The sequence below is a fragment of the Chiloscyllium punctatum genome, chromosome 4 (genome assembly GCF_047496795.1).
Source record: "Chiloscyllium punctatum isolate Juve2018m chromosome 4, sChiPun1.3, whole genome shotgun sequence".
Taxonomy (NCBI): domain Eukaryota; kingdom Metazoa; phylum Chordata; class Chondrichthyes; order Orectolobiformes; family Hemiscylliidae; genus Chiloscyllium; species Chiloscyllium punctatum.
The window spans coordinates 137,135,542-137,155,497 of record NC_092742.1 but is presented as its reverse complement, the minus strand read 5'-3'; positions in this window follow the sequence as shown (position 1 = coordinate 137,155,497).

The window sequence follows — 19,956 nt, the reverse complement described above, 5'->3', positions numbered from 1 at the left end:
GTTAATTGTTGTTCAGGACCCATGAGACATTAAGCCGTCTCTGTCAGACCACTAACAAATGGCCATTCGTGTTCTGTGTCTTTGAACACTTGGGTTGGTGCACGGATGTAGTGGAATCTCACGTTTTGAAATGGACATCATTCATAGTATTTTCAGCTGCACTGATAAAGTTGACTCTGGCGCTTCCAGTGAAGTGCAGACAGTTTTCACTCAGAAACCGGCATGTGATCAAAGCAGGAGGAAATATGTGTCAATGAAAGCAACAAGAATGCTCCTCCAGCGTTGGTTTGCAATTCTGCATGTGGAACGAAGAGCTGGAACTCTATGAAACAGTGAAAACGACTATTATGGGGCTTGGACGCACGACTCTGATTAAACACCTCACATTTCATCGAACTGAGATAACCAGGCTTGACACACAACGAATTAGTTTGCTATTTTATTCTGAGCACAATTCACCTGGCACAGCAATTTGCAAAGATCCAGCTCATTCCTTCCAATCACAAAGAACATAATTTACATCTTTCACTTTTGTTATTTCTTCAAAACATTACAATCTATTTAGCACTTGTCTCGGCATTTAAGGTTCAACCCGAATATTTTCATACGAAGTGATTTCCAGTCACTCTGGCAGACAGTAAATCAGTCGGAATGTTACCTTAGGAAACCCAATCATTTCCGTTTACAGTGTTGGGAATTTCCCATCTGCTGACGAGACAGAGTCCTCACAATCAACATTTTCTTCGTTCTTCCTGCCTAAAACGTTTACCACTTCTTATTTTCAAGACAGGAGTTTTGTTTAAAACACGTTCCAAGAACAGGAACAACCTTCCAATCTCCTGAAGCCGTTTCCAATTTAAAATGGAAGTTTTGTTCCTTTTCCACGGGAAGTGCAGTTAATGAGAAAGGCGTTTCCACGAGCTGTGTCCCAGGGTTTGGCAGGAAGCCCTGATTGAAGCTGCAGTGACCGCTTTGAGTTGGCATCGGGGATTGGAGAACATGGTGTCGTATTCTGCTGCGTGTAACCGTCTTGCTCCCTGTGGACTCGGGGTGAATCATAGATGAGTTTTCGGAACAACGCTGGGGGTTACGCACATCGCTGAGTGGGTCCGAGCTATAACCCACCAGATTCTCTGACTGTCCCAGTCTCCCTGCAATGTAGCTACTCCGAAGAGGTTGCCTCTCCTTTTCTTTCTGTCCCAGTCCTGGCCGGAGCATCCCCATGTTTAAATTCGGGTGTTGATGTCAATAGTTGCCATTTTAGAATAAATAGGAGCAACTCCCAGAATGGTCCCTTCTTGAGTGTCACACCTCCATCCCTGAATATATTTTTTCATACTCCCGGTCTACAACGGGGCAGGTTTGCTTCATCCACCTTCCTAGGTTCCCTCTCCGACTGCTCACATTGTTGTAATTGAGGGGGTGAGGGGTAAATGCTTATCGGTAAGTGACAAAGATGCTCTGGTGTTAGAATCATGCAAGTGTTGGCCCCTGAACAGCACGTCAATGAATATTCATGGGCTATGCATATATCTACATGAACACAAGCCACTCACAATATGAACACCTATCTCCCACTCTGTGCCTACGTTCCTTGTCTATGTGCCCTTTCCTGCTTCCCTTGTAACATTGTGGGTCTGATTACCCTCCCTGTATTGCAGCTATTCCCATGTGTTTCTGTGTTTGCCTCAGCTCTCATGGCGCAATTCAGAATGTGGTTAGAATTATCTCCCACTGAGAGTCCCATGTTTATAATTACAGTTAAATAGTGTCCCATGTCATCTTTTAAATACATCAAACCGATTTCATCATTACATGTTAGGGTTTGGTAATCCCCCGTGGTCGTTACACACCTCAGGCTTCCTCTCTGTATGATCCTCGATATTACCCTTGGTTCCCTGAGTCACCAAGGTTATTTTAGCCCATTCAGCCTGTACCCTCCCCAGTGTGTCCCTGCAATATCTGTAAATGCCTGGCGCCATGGATCAGCTGTACTCTGGGGGGAACCGGCTCACACCCCATCCTCTCATTGCAGGTACAGTTTCTGCTGTACACTTCAGGGCATCTTAGGCCAAGGGAGGGTCCATACATCAGTGAGACTGCGTACCTCTACTAATTCATCCATATTGTCCCAATAAGGCCCACTATTACCATTTCTCTATCAGGCTGGGTGTTCATTCACCAACATCTGTCATTCAGCAGGTGAACGGTTCAGGTTTGGTTTCTGTCAGCTCCCTTTGTTGCTCCCTACTGTCTAAGTGGAGCTCTGATGCCCAGTGGTGCCATAGACAGGGCCTTCTGGACCTTACAGGGCGGTGGGTCATCCCACCCATTGTCGTCTCTCTGTCCATACGTGGGCACTTTGTCATCTAACCTGTTCCAGTCAGTGTCACCATCCTCATTGCCTTCTCAGGAGCGCGGGGCACTAGGTACCTCCCCCCACAGTAACGACCACCTGGCCCTTTGGCTTTAAGCCCTCACGTCTGAGAGCCACCACCTTCACTTGTTCCTGTTTCCCATAATAATGTAACACATCCTGTCATTCCTGGAACCAAAACAATATTTGGAAATATGGTTAAACTACATAACAAAGTCTCCAGTGTCATTATTGACATGAAAACTATTTTAATTTGCAAGTTGTTTTTCACGAAGAATAATTGGAAAGGAATTGTAATTTGGAATACACCATTTAAAATATATTTTGAAGAGAATAGAACATAGAACATAGAACATAGAAGAATACAGCGCAGTGCAGGCCCTTCGGCCCTCGATGTTGCGCCGATCAAAGCCCACCTAACCTACATTAACCCACTATCCTCCATATACCTATCCAATGCCCGCTTAAATACCCATAAAGAGGGAGAGTCCACTACTGCTACTGGCAGGGCATTCCATGAACTTACGACTCGCTGAGTGAAGAACCTACCCCTAACATCAGTCCTATATCTACCCCCCCCCCCCCCCTTAATTTAAAGCTATGCCCCCTTGTAATAGCTGAATAGGATAATCAGATACATTTTTGGAGGAAATTAGGAATGGAAATAAACATATATTCATTGATATTTATAGTTTTAAAATGTTGAGAAGTTGACTGGGATTATTTTAATTGAGAGAGGCTGCATGATTATAAAGACTAATTCGCCATTTTCATTGCACTGTTGGTTTCACTAGAATCTGTTGTGGTCTAAGCTCTTGTTGTGTGCAATGGACTGTCACTAATAGCTTAATTAACCTGCGAGTTCCTGATCAGGTTTCCTTTGTTTGTAAGTCAGTCTGTAAGTGAGCAACACACCTCCTTTTGTGAGAGGAAATAAGTGGCAGTTCACACTGAGAATGGTTTCTAGCACACACCATCAGCAGGGAAGGGTTTTTCCTAAAGATTTCCAATCTCTATCTACAAATCTGATTTGTGAGTTTGTGGAGGATTCAGCCCCTTTGTTCTGAGCTGTTTTTATACAAGCAGTTGGTTCATTCTGGCTTTGCCAAGAATGTTGTTTACTTTTCCCTTTTACTGTGATTCTGCAGGTTCGCATATTCTGTGAGTCAGTAATGTTCAGTAACTGAACATTGAATGATTTTGTCTCTAACAGAGCAGTGGCCTTGTTTTCAGCTAAGTATTCACTTTCCATTTCCTGGTTGTATTGAAAGTTCCAGAACCAGACTCTGAGCAATGTTTCCCTTCACTTGTGTTGGATTCACTGACAGCCACATGGTCAGTCAGTTTCAGCAGTTTGAATTCAATAATCATCTAGAATTGTGAGTCTATTGATGAAATTATTCTTGATTGTCAGGAAACATCCAACTCTGTCACTGATGTCCTTTAGGGAATGAAGCTGCCATCCTTACCTGATCTGGTCTACATGTGACCCCTGACCCACAGCAATGTGGTTGACTCTTACCTGCCCTCTGGGTAATAAATGCTGCCCATAGCCAGTGGCACCTACATCCAGTGAATGAATTTTCAACAAAGCTCTTAGTCCTGTGTCATGTGAGAAAGAAGCAGAAGGTGACCTTTCAGCCCCTCAAGTCCATCCATCATTCAATAAGGCCAGGTATGATCTGTTAGTGATTTATATTCCATCTTCCCCAACGTCCCTTAACAAGAACCTGTCAACCTGTATCTTAAAATACTCAGTGAGCCCACCCTCTGGGGCAGAGAGTTCCAAAGTTGCACAGCCCTCAGAGAGGAAATAAATCTCCTCATCTCTGTCCTGAAAGGGTGAATCTAATTTTAATGCAGTTCTCTCGAGTTCACGTATGATTCACAAGAGGAAACATCCTTTCCACATCCTCCTTAACAAACCATTCAGGATCTTAGACACTTCAGTCATGTCACCCCTCACTCTCGCAGACTCCAGCTGTAACAAATCCAGCCTGTCCAACCGATCCACATTTTATTACTGTCACACTGGGTTGAAATGTTGTGTTGTGTTTATTATGCAGTGAATGTGTTGTTCCACTGTGTGGGGTCTAAGAGTCAACGTGAGCCATACTAGCTTTCCTGTCTCACTGTGTTACATATATCTTGCATCACTGTGGTGATCCTATCCCTCCCTACCTCATATAACCAAAAAGAATGGCAGAGAGAGATCAAGAAAAGTTGTTAGAAAATTTGTTGTCGCCTAAAAGGTACTTGGTCTGTTTGTAGAGATTGCATTGTAATTGAAGTAACCAGTTAATGAAAAGTTACTGACAAAATATTTTAAGCGGAGTTGTTGCTGGTGATGGAAATGCTGCTGGTTGGTATAAGAGAGGGCTGGGGGGAATACTGTACTGATGAGAAAGTTGAGCAAGGCAACATTTTATCTTTGTCAATAAGAAGAGGCAGAGATTGCAGCTAGGACAGCGTTGGAGCTGTTTTGATCTTGCAGACCTTATTTTAATATTTATTTGATGTGATTGGGTGTCACTGACTGGGCCCAGCATTTATTGCCCGTCCCTAGTTACCCTTGAGAAATTGGTACTGAGCTGTCTTCTTGAACCGCTGCAGTCTACCTGCTGTGGGTTGACCCACAATACCATTTGAGTGGGGATTTCCAGGACATTCATCCACCGACAGTGAAGGAATGGCAATATATTCCCCAGTCAGGGTGGGTTAGTAACTTGGAGGGGAACTTGAACGTAGTTGTATTTCCATCTAGCTGCTGCCTTTGTCCTTCGAGATGGAAGTGGCCATCCGTTCCTTGAGTGTTGTTAGGGCGGCACTAATCCAGGCAAGTGGGGAGTATTCCATCACACTCCTGACTTGTGCCTGGTAGCTGTTGGGCAGGCTTTCAGGAGCCAGGAGTTGAATTACTCTTGTAGCCACTGTGTTTGTGTGGTGAGACCAATTCAGTTTCTGATCAATGATTATCCCCAGGATAATGTTGATAGTGGGTGTTCAGTAATGGTAACAGCATTGAATGTCAAATGATGATGGTAGTTATGTCATTTGTTATACGTGATGGTCGCAGCCTGCATTTGTGTGGCATGTATGTTACTTGCCCCTTGTCAGCCCAAACCTGGATATTGTCCAGATCTTGTTGTTCTTGGGGTTGGACTGCTTCAGTACCTGAGGAGTTAATTGGTTAACAATGTTCAATAATTACAAAATTATGCAAATTCCTTTTTCTGTCAAATGTCATGGACGGTATCTTGTGGTCACTCTGATATTAACTTTCGTTATCTCCTTATTTTCTTCCTAATTCTGACACAAATGTTTGAACATCGATCAGCATAAAATTAAATAATTTAAAAACATACGTTTCTACATGTAAACTAATTGAACTGAATACATTACTTCTGTATTCTCTGCATTTTGAGCAAAAGTCACTTCATTTCAATAATTACTGAGTGGCTCATGTCCTCAATCCATCAATCTAGCTGTTATATTTTAGTTTTCAGTTTACCGATCTTATTGATGTTTCATCAACATCAGAGCAAAGTGCTTTTAAAATGTTGAGTCAACTTATTTGTTCAGATTACAACATTTATTATGAATTCATTGTCCTTATAATAATTACAGAATAATTTGTTTGTCTTTCTAATATGTATATTCAGATCCATATTTTAATTTAATCCATTGTTTCATTTAATCCATTGTAACAATACTATTGTTTTTAGGTCAAGTATCCCACAATGGAACCAATGATTTTGCATCCAGCATGCTTTGAAAACAGACTTTTGCTCATTTGAATAATCACAGTAATCTCAGCCCAATAAGTTCAGAGAACTGTAATTACTTTTCACTGCAATGATTGCTGTTCATGTCTACACATTGTACAGTCCCATAGCAACATTAAATATCTCCTTCTTTGAAGTGCAGTGATATATTTTCAAAACTCTATGTGTTGCTAATATGTAATTATTGTTCAGTTCAGTAAGGGGTATAAATGTGCAATAATAGCTCAGTACATGAACTGATGTGAATATATTGCAGTGTATAAACGCTCAATCATTGTGAAAATCAAATTTTATTTTAACCATGGAAACACAGTTGAATTAATTCAATTATATTTCACTTTAATGCTCGCATTCATTGTATTTCTAATCACAATAAGAGTGAACTATTTCATGTGACACAATTATTTAAAATTCATGTCACTTTTTCATGGACACAAAATAGAATTAATACCCGTTTTTGCTTTCCTTTACCCATCACAGTCAAGTTTGAATTGTAGAAAGTTAGACTGATACAGCACAGAAACAGGCCATTCAGCCCAACTTGGCATTCCGGCCAGGTTTCCGAAACTAAACTAGTTCCATTTTCCTGTGTTTATCCCATATCCCTCTGGATGTTTTCTATCCATGTAACTGTCCGAAAGTCTTTTAGATGTTGTAATCGTACCAGCCGCTGACTTTCCTGTCACAGCTCATCTCAATATGCCAAACACACGTTGTGAAAAGAGTTGCCCCTCAGATCCTTTTTAAAACTTTCCCCATCACCTTAATAACATTCATACTTTAATCAGTGACCTGAAGCAAATAAATTCAAGATATTGTGATCATTATAATCAACAACAGATACAAGTTGAGAAAATGTTGGATTGAAAAGTAATTCAATTGACACTTAGATATTTTCTAATCAAATCTGAGGTGCTTTGATAAATCTCTGTTTAAGGTAGGAATTGAACCCCTGCCTCCTGGTCAATTAGTACAGACATTACCAGAGCCCTGCATAATGTTCCCATGCAGGAAGGGCAGGACTATAATCACATACTTATTGTGGTTACTCTCAGGGAAATCTGCTCAGATATTTATCGTGATAATTGGACTAGGATTGTATTAGACAGTTCCAGTGTGTAATGGATAAAAAGAATTAGTAATTTCTAATAATGATGGAACGAAGTGACAAGAATTGTAAATAAATATAAGTCTCATGATAATCAAATAATTCAATATGTTTGAAGCAGTTATTCATATACATAAATTTAAAGTAAACTGCTTTGTAAAGCACATGATTTGGAAATAAAGCATTGGTCATTCAATGTGACTACTCAGCGAAAGACAACTTCCCTCAGTTTCACAAAATTGTGATTTCTATGAATTCAAGATTTATTCTAAAAGAATTTATCAAACATTTGTTAATTCAGGTTTGTGTACACAAGAAACCCGTGAAATTTAAATAATGTTTAATGTGAAAAATATTGTAATAACTAGAAAATAGAAATGTTAGCATTGAAGTGAAATACAATCAGTTCAAGAACACAAAAAACTGTGGATGCTGGAACTCAGAAACAAAATAAGTGATTGCTGGAAACCAACTCAGCAGGTCTGGCAGCATCTGTGGGAAGCATTCAGTGTTAATACTTTGGGTCCAGTAACCCTTCCTCAGATTGTATTTTTGCTCACAGCCAATTCAATCCAACTAAGCTTCTACACTGAAAGTTATTTTGCTAAGATTAAGAGATTGTAGAGTGCAATATTGTTTGTCAGTTTATGTATTGAGCCATTGTTCCACATCGACAGCTGGATATATTGCATTCAAACAATGATTACCAGTTAGGCCTTAGCAATAATTAGTTTTAAAATGGCTGAAACCAAATTTAAGGTTGATAAGAAAATCCTTATTGCAATGTAATTGTGCAGTATAGCGGAACAAACTGAAATATTGAAGTGAAAAATAATTAGCCATCTCTTAATTTATAAGGCTGATTATTCATCCTTCCATTAATACGAGAATTCACATGAAAGAGAATGAGATAGTTACTATGAGTGTTGGGTGAGAAAACTTTGGTTGATTGCAGGTGTGTTGACCTGAAAAGAATATTAATAATTCATTGTGATACTGGCACTAAGAAATAATGGATTCAACTAAAATGTGAATCTCATGATGGTGTGAGAATTGAAATGACAATTAAATAATAATTAATGTTAGAACTCAACACTTAAAATGATTCAATATATTCAAAGCAGTTTGTACTGGATATTGATTAAGATCAGTAAATTGAGAATTAAAATATTGGGTTAATTTAAAACAAAAATCACACCTTCAGAGATTATTCATCAGAATTGTTTTGTCATTGAAAAAACCTCATTTATTCAAGAATTCTGCATTTCCCTCATTTTCTGTCTTTTTTCCACAGGGATCTGTCCTGGAACCCTTCTGGTTACGATACAAATATATAGAAGTGACATGAATTAAAATCTAATTGGGTGAGTTAATAAGCTTGCAGATGATACAAAGTTCAGTGCAGTTACGAATAATGTAGAAGGTTGACGAAGAATGCAGCAGGTAAAAAGATAAACTGCAGCTATGGCCAGAGAAATTAAAGATAAAGCTTAATCCATACAAGTGTGAGGTGTCTCACTTTGGGAGCTCAAATGTTCAGGGAAAGTAGATAGTTAATGGCAGGACCCTGAACAGCTTTGTTGTTCAAAGGGATCTTGGCATTCAAGACCATGGCTCCCTGAAAGTGTCCATGCAACTAGATAGGGTGGTAAGGAAGGCAAATGGCATGCTGGCCTTTATTAGTCAGGGAACTGGTTACAAGAGTCAGGATATCATGTTGCAGCTTCATAAGACTTTGGTTAAGGCATACTTAAAGTATTGTATTTACTTCTGTTCGCCACATTACAGGAAGGATATGGAGGATTTGGAGAGGGTACAAAGGGAATGTACCAGGATGCTGCCTGGATTTGGAGAGGCTGCTTTTTTTGTGGAGTGGCGGTGGCTGGGGCAAGAATTGATTGATGTCTATACAATCATGAGATACGTAGGTAGGGTTGTCAGTCAGGAAGTTTCTCCCCAGAGTTGAAACGTCAAAACTATGAGGCATGCATTTACGGCTGGGGGTGGGGGGGAAGTTCAAGGGGCATGTGGGGGGCAATAATATTTTACACAGGGAGTGGTAGGTGTCTGGAATGAACTTCAAGGGTTGGTGGTGGAGGCAGATACATTAAGGCTATTTAATGTTCATTTAGATAATTTGGATGGATATGGATCAAGGGTCGGCAGAAGGGATGAGTTTCTTTTGCATTATGTTCAGCATAACGTTATGGGCCAAAGGACCCATTCCTGTGCTGCACAGATCTTTGAGAGAAAACTAATATCTCACTCATATGACATTTAATCTAATCAATATTTAGCCACTGGTTTCAGAAATAGGAAGAAAATAAGTAGAGAACGAACTTGACTATAATCTAAAGATCGAGTCAATGACATTTACAGAGGTAATTTTTTGATTTTTTAAAAATTATAATATTAATAACTTTGGAGATGTGTTGAAAACTTATACAGTTACTGATGTGCTGAGCCAAAATTACCCTTTTTAAACTGAAGATTGGACTAGAAACCTGTTAGAAAACTTGAAAATATTCAGTCAGGTGTGATGAACACCATAATTCAATCCATTGATTATTACTGCCAATACTACAATTAAAAAAATAATCAGCTCTACACCAAAAAGCATCAATTTTCCATCCAATGCTCAATGGAAATATTAGAATACTACTCATTTCAACAATAAAAGTAATCACAGCCTCATCGATTAAGAGATATCTAATGACATTTCACCAATAATTACTGTTTATTTCGAACAAACAGCAATGGAAGTTTCTCATTAACATGCAGTTCACTGACAGCATATTAATAATTTAGTTATTGCTAATATCTAACCACTGATCAATCCAGAAAGGGATAGAAAAGTGGAATTATGGCTCAGTACATCAACTGATGGAAAGATATTGCAGAGTTCACTCTCCCAATTATTGTGAATATCGATGTATATTTTGATTTGATTTGATTATATTTTTCTTCAACACAAAGATTTTATTGTAATTCTGATCACAGTAAGATTTAAATATTTTAAAGCTATAAAAAATTCAATTTGTGACTTTTTTTGTAAACAAAAAAATAGAATTTACAGGCGTTTGCTCTTTCCTTTATCAATCAGAGTACATTTGGAATTGTTGTAAGTTATACATTTGTGGAAGGAAGAGAAGATGTCTGCAGCTGAATAGTTACAGTGAATGACCTTTTCTTCCGATTCCGTCTGACTGCTAAACATTCTCATTATCTTTCTCTTTATAAGAAAAACTGCTTTAAACGTATTCAGCAGTTGTTTTTTTATGAATTTACAATAAGCTCATGATATGTCGATTTATCTTTCTTCCAATTATTCTGATATTAATTTGTAAGTAAGAGCATATGTACTTAGTACCATTATTATTGTGAATTACTATTTCATTCTCAGTCCATTAAACAGAAACAGTCTAATTAATTCCCAGCCCAATTATCAGAATGAACACTGGTTAGTTTTCATTTGAGTAATCCCAATTGATTATAATCCCAAATTCGTTGTTGGGAAGATAATGAAAGACACTTGTGTATCTCTAGTAGTGTCTCTCCGAAGAGACCAGATAACCAAATGCAGAGCCATAGCCTTGAAAGCTAGTGCTTCCAAATAAACCTGTTGGACTATAACCTGGTGTCATGTGATTTTTATCTTTGTCCACCCTCGTCCAATACCGAGATCTCCAAATTATTGTTGCTCAAAGGAATTCTCATAATTTTTGAAAGAAAATATGACTTTAATTAAGATCTTTAACACACGATTATTAATCCCTTCCTATATCAGTAAAATATAATTGTAATTGAAAAGAAATGCTCACTGAACACGGCACACACAGCTACACAAATGTCTTCCTGGTCATCTAATTACTGCTCGAGAGAAAAACCTGAGTAAGTATCATATTGTTTCTGAGAACAAGAACCACAATAAACATTTGGTGAGCAGTTCCATCCAATAAATGAACTTGATTTCTTACATTTAACTTCAGTAATTGCACACGAAATATTTCACTAAAACCAATAACAATGCTTTATTACAAATGAGCGAGGACGCTAACGTCAGCATACATAGATTTCCAATCCAGTTGAAGTATCGCAAAATACAATGATGTATTTTGGCTTAGTACAAACTGTAGGTGAAAACATTTTGAGCTTGCACCTTAAAAATCTTTATCTGCTTATTCAGAGAAAATAATGAAAGATGGCACTGTAAATTTATTTTGACTTTCACTCACGAAAATGCTCATGTGAATCGCTTCTCATTTTCTTCCTAGCTCAGATACAAATATCGAAATATTTACGATAATAAAACTTTACAAATAATAAGAGTGTTCTTTGCAAGAACGACATGAAGATGTTCAAAGTCCTCGAATTCCTCGCAGGTGAGGGTCAGGCTGGGGGCGGTGATTGGACGGCAGTGAGTGTCAGGCTGTGGGCGGTGTTTTGGCTCAGTGAGTCAGGGTTGGGGCGGTGTGTCGATGGCAGAGAGGTCAGGGTTTGGGTGTTGTGTGGATGGCGGAGGGGGTCAGGCACAGGGCAGTGTGTGGACAGTGGAGGGGGTCAGGCTTGGGGCGGTGTGTGGACGGCGCTGAGGGACAGACTGGATGTGCTTTTAAACAGCGGTGAGGGTCAGACTGGGAGCGAAGTGTGGACGGCGGTGAGGGTCAGGCTTGGGGCAGTGTGTGGACGGTGGTGACGGTCAAGCTGGGGGCGGTGTTGGATGGCAATGAGTGTCAGACTTGGAGCGGTGTTGGATGGCAATGAGTGTCAGGTTTGGGGCGGTTTGTGGACGGCGCTGAGGGTCAGGCTGGGGCGGTGTTCGACGGTGATGAGGGTCAAGCTGGGGTGGTGTCGGGCGGCAATGAGTGACAGGCTTGGGGCGGTGAGGGTCAGGCTGGGGGCAGTGTTGGAAGCGGTGAGTGTCAGGCTGGGGACGTTGTGCAGATGACAATGAGTGTCAGGCTTGGGGCGGTGTGTAGAAGCGGTGAGGGTCAGGCTGGGGATGGTGTGCAGACGGCAATGATTGTCAGGCTTGGGGCGGTGTGTAGACAGCAGTGAGGGTCAGGCTGGGGATGGTGTGCAGACGGCAATGATTGTCAGGCTTGGGCCAGTTTTGGACAAAAGTGAGGCTGAGGTTGGGGGTGGTGTGTGGGTGGCATTGTGGGTCAGGCTGGGGCAGTGTTTGACGGAAGTGAGGGTCAGTTAGGGGGTAGTGTTGGACAGCGGTGAGGGTCAGGCCGGGGACGGTGTGTAGATCGCAATGAATGTCAGGATTGGCGCGGTTTGTGGACGGCGGTGAGGGTCAGGCTTGGGGCGGTGTGTGGATGGCGGCGAGCGTCAAGCTGGGGGCAGTGTTGGTCGGCAATGACTGTCATGCTTCGGGCAATGTTGGACAGCAGTGAGGGTCAGGCTTGAAGCGGTGTGTGGACAGCGGTTATGTTCAGGCGGGGGTCGGTGGGTGGAGGGCGGTGAGGTTCAGGCTGGGGGCGGTGGGTGGACAGCGGTGAGGTTCAGACTGGGGGCAGTGGGTGGGTGGCAGTCAGGGTCAGGCTGGGGAGGTGTTTCGGGGTGGTGAGGGTTAGACTGGCAGTGCTGTGTGGACGGCAGTGAGATTCAGGGTGGGGCGCGGTGTGTGGATGGCAGTGAGGTTCAGGGTGGGGGGCGGTGTGTGGACGGCAGAGGAGGTCATGCCGGGAGCAGTGATGGTCATACTTGGGGTGACATTGGACAATGTTGAGGGTCAGTCTTGGTGCGGTGTGTCGACAACGTTGAGTGTCAGGCTTGGGGCGGTGGGTGGACTGTGCTAAGGGTGAGGCTGGGGGCGGTGGGTGGATGGCGGTGAGTGTCAGGCTGGGGGCGGTGTGTGAGTGGCAGTGAGGGTCAGGCTGGCAGCGGTGAGTTGTTAGCAGTGAGGGTCAGGCTGGGGGTGGTGTTTCGTGTCAGTGAGTGTCAGGTTTGGGGCGGTGTGTCGATGGCAGAGAGGGTCAGGGTTTGGGTGTTGTGTGGATGGCGGAGGAGGTCAGGCACGGGGCAGTGTGTGGACAGTGGAGGGGGTCAGGCTTGGGGCGGTGTGTGGACGGCGCTGAGGGACAGACTGGATGCGCTTTTAAACAGCGGTGAGGGTCCGGCTTGGGGCAGTGTGTGGACGGTGGTGAGGGTCAAGCTGGGGGCGGTGTTGGATGGCAATGAGTGTCAGACTTGAAGCGGTGTTGGACGGCAATGAGTGTCAGGTTTGAGGCGGTTTGTGGACGGCGGTGAGAGTCAGGCTGGGGCGGTGTTGGATGGTGATGAGGGTCAGGCTGGGGCGGTGTCGGGTGGTGGCGAGGGGCAGGTTGGGGCGGTGTTGGGCGGCAATGAGTGTCAGGCTTGGGGCGGTGAGGGTCAGGCTGGGGGCGGTGAGGGTCAGGCTCGGGGCAGTGTTGGAAGTGGTGAGTGTCAGGCTGGGGACAGTGTGTAGACAGCACTGAGTGTCATTCTTAGGGTGGTCTGTAGACCGTGGTGAGGGTCAGGCTGTGTCAGTGAGGGTCAGGCTGGGGGCAGTGTTGGAAGCGGTGAGTGTCAGGCTGGGGCGGTGTGCAGATGACAATGAGTGTCACGCTTGGGGTGGTCTGTAGACCGTGGTGAGGGTCAGGCTGCGGGCCGTGAGGGTCAGGCTGGGGGCAGTGTTGGAATAGGTGAGTGTCAGGCTGGGAGCGGTGTGCAGATGGCGGTGAGGGTCAGGCTGGGGGCAGTGTGTGGGCAGTGGTGAGGATCAGGCTGGAGGCGGTGTGTGGAGGGTGGTGATGGTAAGGTTGGGGGCGGTTGTGGATGGCGCTAAGGTTCAATTTGTTGGCCGTATGTGGGCAACAGTGAGGACCAGGCTGGGTTGGTGTGTGGACAGTGGTGAGGATCAGGCTGGGGGTGGTGTGTGGATTCCATGTAGGTCAGGCTGGGAGCGGTGTTGGACGATGGTGAGGGTCAGGCTGGGGGTCGTTTGTGGGTGGCAGTGAGGGTCAGGCTGGGAGCGGTGTTGGACGGCGGTCGGGGTCAGGCTGGGGGCTCTGTATGGGTGGGCGATTGTGTTATGTGCTGCTGCAGTCTCCTGAATGGGGAGCAGACATTAAAAACTCCGAGCCCCAGAGGAAAGGCATTTAATCGATTCACCAAATCATTGATTATCCAAATGAAATATCACCCATACAACTCGTTCGCATAATCGAGGTCCTCTGTAGATGGGAACATGAATAGGAAGGGTTTGGAGGGATATGGGCTGGGTGCGGGCAGGTGGGACTAGAATGGTTTGGGATATCTGATCGGCATGTAAGGGTTGGACCGAAGGGTCTGTTTCTGTGCTGTATATCTCTATGAGTCTATGACCTTGCAGCCAATTTTGTATCCAAATCTCCCCATCTCCTTGTATTCTATGGTGATGAACTTGCTAACCCGTCTGTTATGTGGACCCTTGCTGAACGTCTTTCTGAAGGCCAAGTTAGTGATCTCCATGCACAAAGCCATGCTGACTATCCCTAATCATTCTTGTCTTTCCAATTACATGGACATCCTGCCCCTTAGAATCCCTTCCAAAAACTTGCCTTCTACTGACTTCAGGCTCATTGGTCTATAGTTTGCTGGCTTTTCCTTACCACCTTTCTCAAATAAGGGCACCAGTCTTCCAGCAACTAGCCCACAACTAGAGGGCATAGGTTTAGGGTGACAGAGAAAAGATATAAAAGAGACTGAAGGGGCAACTGTTTCACACAGAGGGTGGTACGTGTATGGAATGAGCTGCCAGATGATGTGGTGGAGGCTGGTACAATTGCAACATTTAAGAGGCATTTGGATGGGTATGTGAATAGGAAGGGTTTGGAGAGATATGGGCCGGGTGCTGGCAGGTGGGACTAGATTGGGTTGGGATATCTGGTCGGCATGGACGGGGTTAGACCGAAGGGTCTGTTTGGGTGCTGTAAATATGAATACTCTGATTCTAAATGGCAAGTTTCCACACCATAGGGATTCTACGAGAAAGTCATTTGGACAGGTGCATAATAGGAAAAGTTTGGATACATGTGGTCCAAGGGGACACAGATGAGATTAACTTAGTTTGGAATTATGGTTGACATGGATTGGTTGGACCACAGGGTCTGTTTCCGTGAAATATAACATTACGACGCAAATTCTTGCTATCTCTACATTCCTCCCTCTTCACAACTCTCCCTATCACTGTCACCTCACCCAGCCTCACAACTCTTCCTTATCTCTAATAATTCCTCTCCAGCCTCAGAACCCTCCCTAACTCTAATCCCCTCCAGTCTCTCAAAGCTCTGCTACATCTGCCTTTCTTTGATTCCAGCCTTGAGGATTCCCAATTTTTATTTCTCACTTGATGACGGCCCTTTCAGATTCCTGCACCAATCTCCAGAAATTCCTCCAAAACCTCTCCGTCTCACTTTCCTCCCAGACACATTGACCAATCATTTATCATCTATTCTAATATCAGCTTTTCTAACCTGGTTTCAAATGTGGCCTGTCATATCCCTCTATTAAGTGTCTAGAGGTTTACAGCACAGAAAAAGGCTCTGTGGGCCATTGAATCTGTGCCAGTAAAGAAAACTATCACCAAACTATCCTGATCCATTTTCCAATACACAGTCATTCGCATCATCTGCCTTGGAATCGCAACCATGCACCTAATACATCTCAAATGTTTTCGGGATTTCTGTGTATCCCACCCTCACAGAGAGTGAGGTTTAGTGCAACTGGTGCTCGATGATGACATCACCCACCGGAACACAAAGCAGCTGGGTCTGTGCAAACCAGCGATCGCCCACACATTGGGAAGGATGGCAGGGTCCCTGAAAGGGGGCACAGGAGAGATACCAGGATGGTTCAAGGAATGGGGGATTGTCGTAGCATGTTTTGGATATTCGTTTACATTATTCATTTTTATGATATTGGTGTTTTTGTTACATAAAGAATATCAATCGACAATAGATGGACTCTCATTCTCTCCCTCTCCCCTTGCCTGGGCTGTGGTAACCTTCAGGTTAAACCACCATTAGCCATCTCTTCCTAATGAGAGAGCAGCTCTATGGTCTGGTAGGACTATGCTGACTTTACCTTTTACACAGTGATGCCACTGTGTCCCGGGGGTGGAGAGAGGGAATGCTGAAGGTGGGACACAACTCAGGCACAGTGCTTTGTCCTGGAGCATGTTCACTTTCTTTAATATTATTGGGGGCTGCACTGATGCAGGCAAATGGAGAATGTTCCAACACTATCCTGATGTGTGCCTTATAGACAGCAAACATACCTTGGGGAATCAGGGGGTTTGGGGAAATGGAGATTGTTCTCCTTGTAGCAAAGGAAACTGTGGGTGCACTGTGTCAGAGGGGTTTAGAAAAGTTACACGTTATAATAATAAACCTTTCACCCATCAGCTCATTATACTAGGATTACAGGACACATTGAAGTTTTGGGGAGATCTATTGAGAGAATGGGATGATTCAAAGTATAACTTTTATGCAGTAAATGGGATTGATTTAGAACACAGTACTCACACACAATGTCAATATCCAAGTCCTGATGAATTGAATAATGCTGTCAGAGTTTGGTGTTACAATTACTGAGATTCCCATCTGAATATCTGCCTGTAATACAAGTTTATAAAATCCATCACTGCCAGTTCAGGTTAGAAAATCACACCATCCCCTCCTCCTGGGCCAGGATGACTGGACACATTACCCCTTGTGAAGACCAGCAGTCAGTTCAGGGGGAAATCGATGTGGGTTTCTAGGAGTTTCCACCTTGGGACTTCATGTGACTGAACAGGGCAGATCTTTCAGAGATGGGGCAGAGTGATCCAAGAGTTAGTGAGATGCAGAGAGCAGGATTTCCTTCCTTTTCTTTCCTTCCGTGTTGCCGCTGTGCCTCATGAATAAGACATGGGGTGTGAAAGGCTCATGCAGCTGGATGGGCAAGTTGTCTCCATTCTGACCAATGGGCAGCAAGCTCCTCCCAGTCTTCCCATAGAGTCTCACTAAAAGTATAGCAACTGTGCACGCTTCCCACTGCCCAGGACAACCAGTAAACGTTTAGAAGAATTTTGGGGGAGGGGGGGAATATCTGTCAGAAAAAGCATAACTGTAAAGTTCTAAGAGGATCGTGAAGAGAGAGATGCACAGGAGAAGGGGGCAATAATTTGGCAGATGGAGTATAATTTGGGAAAATGGGATGTTGGTCATTTTGGAGGAGACAATAAAAGAACAGAGTGCTATTTAAATGGTGGAAACTGTAGAAAGCTGCACCACAAAGGCACCAGTGGGAATTGTGTAGGAAACACAGAAAGCTAGGAGATTCTAGGTCAGTCACGGAATCAAGGGTTCTGCTTCAGATTCGTCAAGTTTAAAGCAACACCGACACGGGTAAGGAGTTTCAGTAGCAATGGAGCTGAGGTGAGGTGGAGGTAAAAACAATGACTGCAGATGCTGGAAACCAGATTCTGGATTAGTGGTGCTGGAAGAGCACAGCAGTTCAGACAGCATCCAAGGAGCTTCGAAATTGACGTTTCAGTATGATGAAGGGCTTTTACCTGAAACGTCGATTTCGAAGCTACTTGGATGCTACCTGAACTGCTGTGCTCTTCCAGCACCTCTAATCCAGAATGGAGTGAAGTGGAGACAAGCAACGTTTTAGAGATAGGAATTCCTGGTGTTTGGATTGTGTAGATGTCTGATCAGAAGGTCACCTTCGGGTCAGATATAACAGCAATATTGTGAAGAGTGAGGTTCTACCTCAGATAGTTCCCAGAGAGAGAGAGGGGCTCAGCAGTAAGCGAGAGGTATTTGTAATAGCAACTGAAGGTAAAGTGTTTACCCATTGCAGTGCTTCATTGGAGGAAATTGCAGCTAATCAAGTAGTGGGAGCGTGGTTCGCAGTTTGATAACGGAGTAACAGTAGAGTAATGGAGAGGGATGATGGGGAGGGAGAGCTGGGCATTGTCAGTGTACATGTGAAACCTAACACAGTGCTTTTGGACAATGTCACCTCCTGGCAGTCTGTTGGTGAGTTACAGGAGGGACCAAGGATAGATCCTTAGTTTCCCTATCGTGTGGAAACAGGCCCTTAGGCCCAACAAGTCAACACCAACCCTCCGTAGGTGAACCACCCAGACCTGTTCCCCGACATTTACCGTTGATTAATGCAGCTAACATTACGGGCAATTTAGCATGGCCATTTCACCTAACCTGCACATTTTTGTACTGTGGGAAGAAACTGGAGCACCCGGAGGAAACCACGCAGACACTGGGGGAATGTGCAAACTCCACACAGACAGTCGCCCGAGGCTGGAATTAAACCTGGGTCCCTGGTGCTGTGAGGCAGCAGTGCTCACCACAGAGCAACTGTGCTGGCCAACCCTTGAGGGACACCACACACAGGAATTTAGAAAGGAAATCAGAGAGTGTATCAGAGCTACAGAAGTTACCATTGTCAAGGAGGGTCTGCCTACTGAGTCAATATGGGTGGAAATTAGGAACATTAAGGGAGCAGTCACCTCATTAGGAGTTTACTACAGGCCCCCCAATAGCAGGAGGGAGATTGAAGAAAGCATAGGTCGGCAGATTTTGGAAACGTGTGAATGGAGTAGGGTTGTTGTAATGGTGACTTTAACTTTCCCAATATTGATTGGAACCTCCTTCGAGCAGATGGTTTGGAAGGAGCTGTTATTGTAAGGTGTGTTCAGGAGGGTTTCTATCTCAGTATCTTGACAGACCGACGAGGGGAGAGGCCATTTTGGATTTGGTATTCGGCAATGAGCTGGGGCAGGTGTCAGATCTCGCGGTGGGAAAGCATTTTGATGATAGTGACCACAACTGCCTCACATTCTACATAGCTATGGAGAAGGGGAGAAGCAGGCACAATGGGAGCATATTTCATTGGTGAAAAGGAAACTATGATGCTGTCAGACATGATTTGGGAAGCATGGACTGGGAGCAATTGCTCCATGGAAAAGGCACAATAGACATGTGTTCACTGTTTAAGGAACAGTTGTTGCAAGTGATGCATAAATGTGTTCCTCTGAGACAGGCAAGAATGGGTAAGATAAAGGAACCTTGGATGACGAGATCGGAGGAGCTTCTCGTCAAAAGAAGGAAGGCAGTTTACGTAAGATGGAGGAAGCAAGGGTCTTGCTCAGCTCGAGAGGATTACAGGCAGGCGAGGAAGGAGCTCAGAAACGGTCTGAGGAGAGCCAGGAGGGTGTACGAAAAAGGCTTGGCAGGAAGGATTAGGGGGAATCCAAAGGCATTTTACACATATGTGAGGAATAAGAGGATGATCAACGAAAGAGTAGAGCCGATCAGGGATAGCATAGGGAACTTGTGTATAGAGTCTGAGGACGTAGGGGAAGCTCTAAATGAGTATTTTGCTTCTATCTTTACTAAAGATGAACGAAACCATTGAGGAGCAGGTGTGCATGCTGGAACGGATAGAGATTGAGGAAGCTGATGTGCTGAAAACTTTGACAAACATGAAGACTGACAAGTCGCCAGGGCCAGACCAGATTTGTCCTCGGCTGCTTTGGAAAGGGAGAAATGTGATTGCTTCGCCGCTTGCAAAGATTTTTGCATCCTCGCTCTCCACCGGAGTTATACCTGAGGATTGGAGGGAGGCAAATGTAATTCCTCTCTTCAAGAAAGGAAATAGGGAAA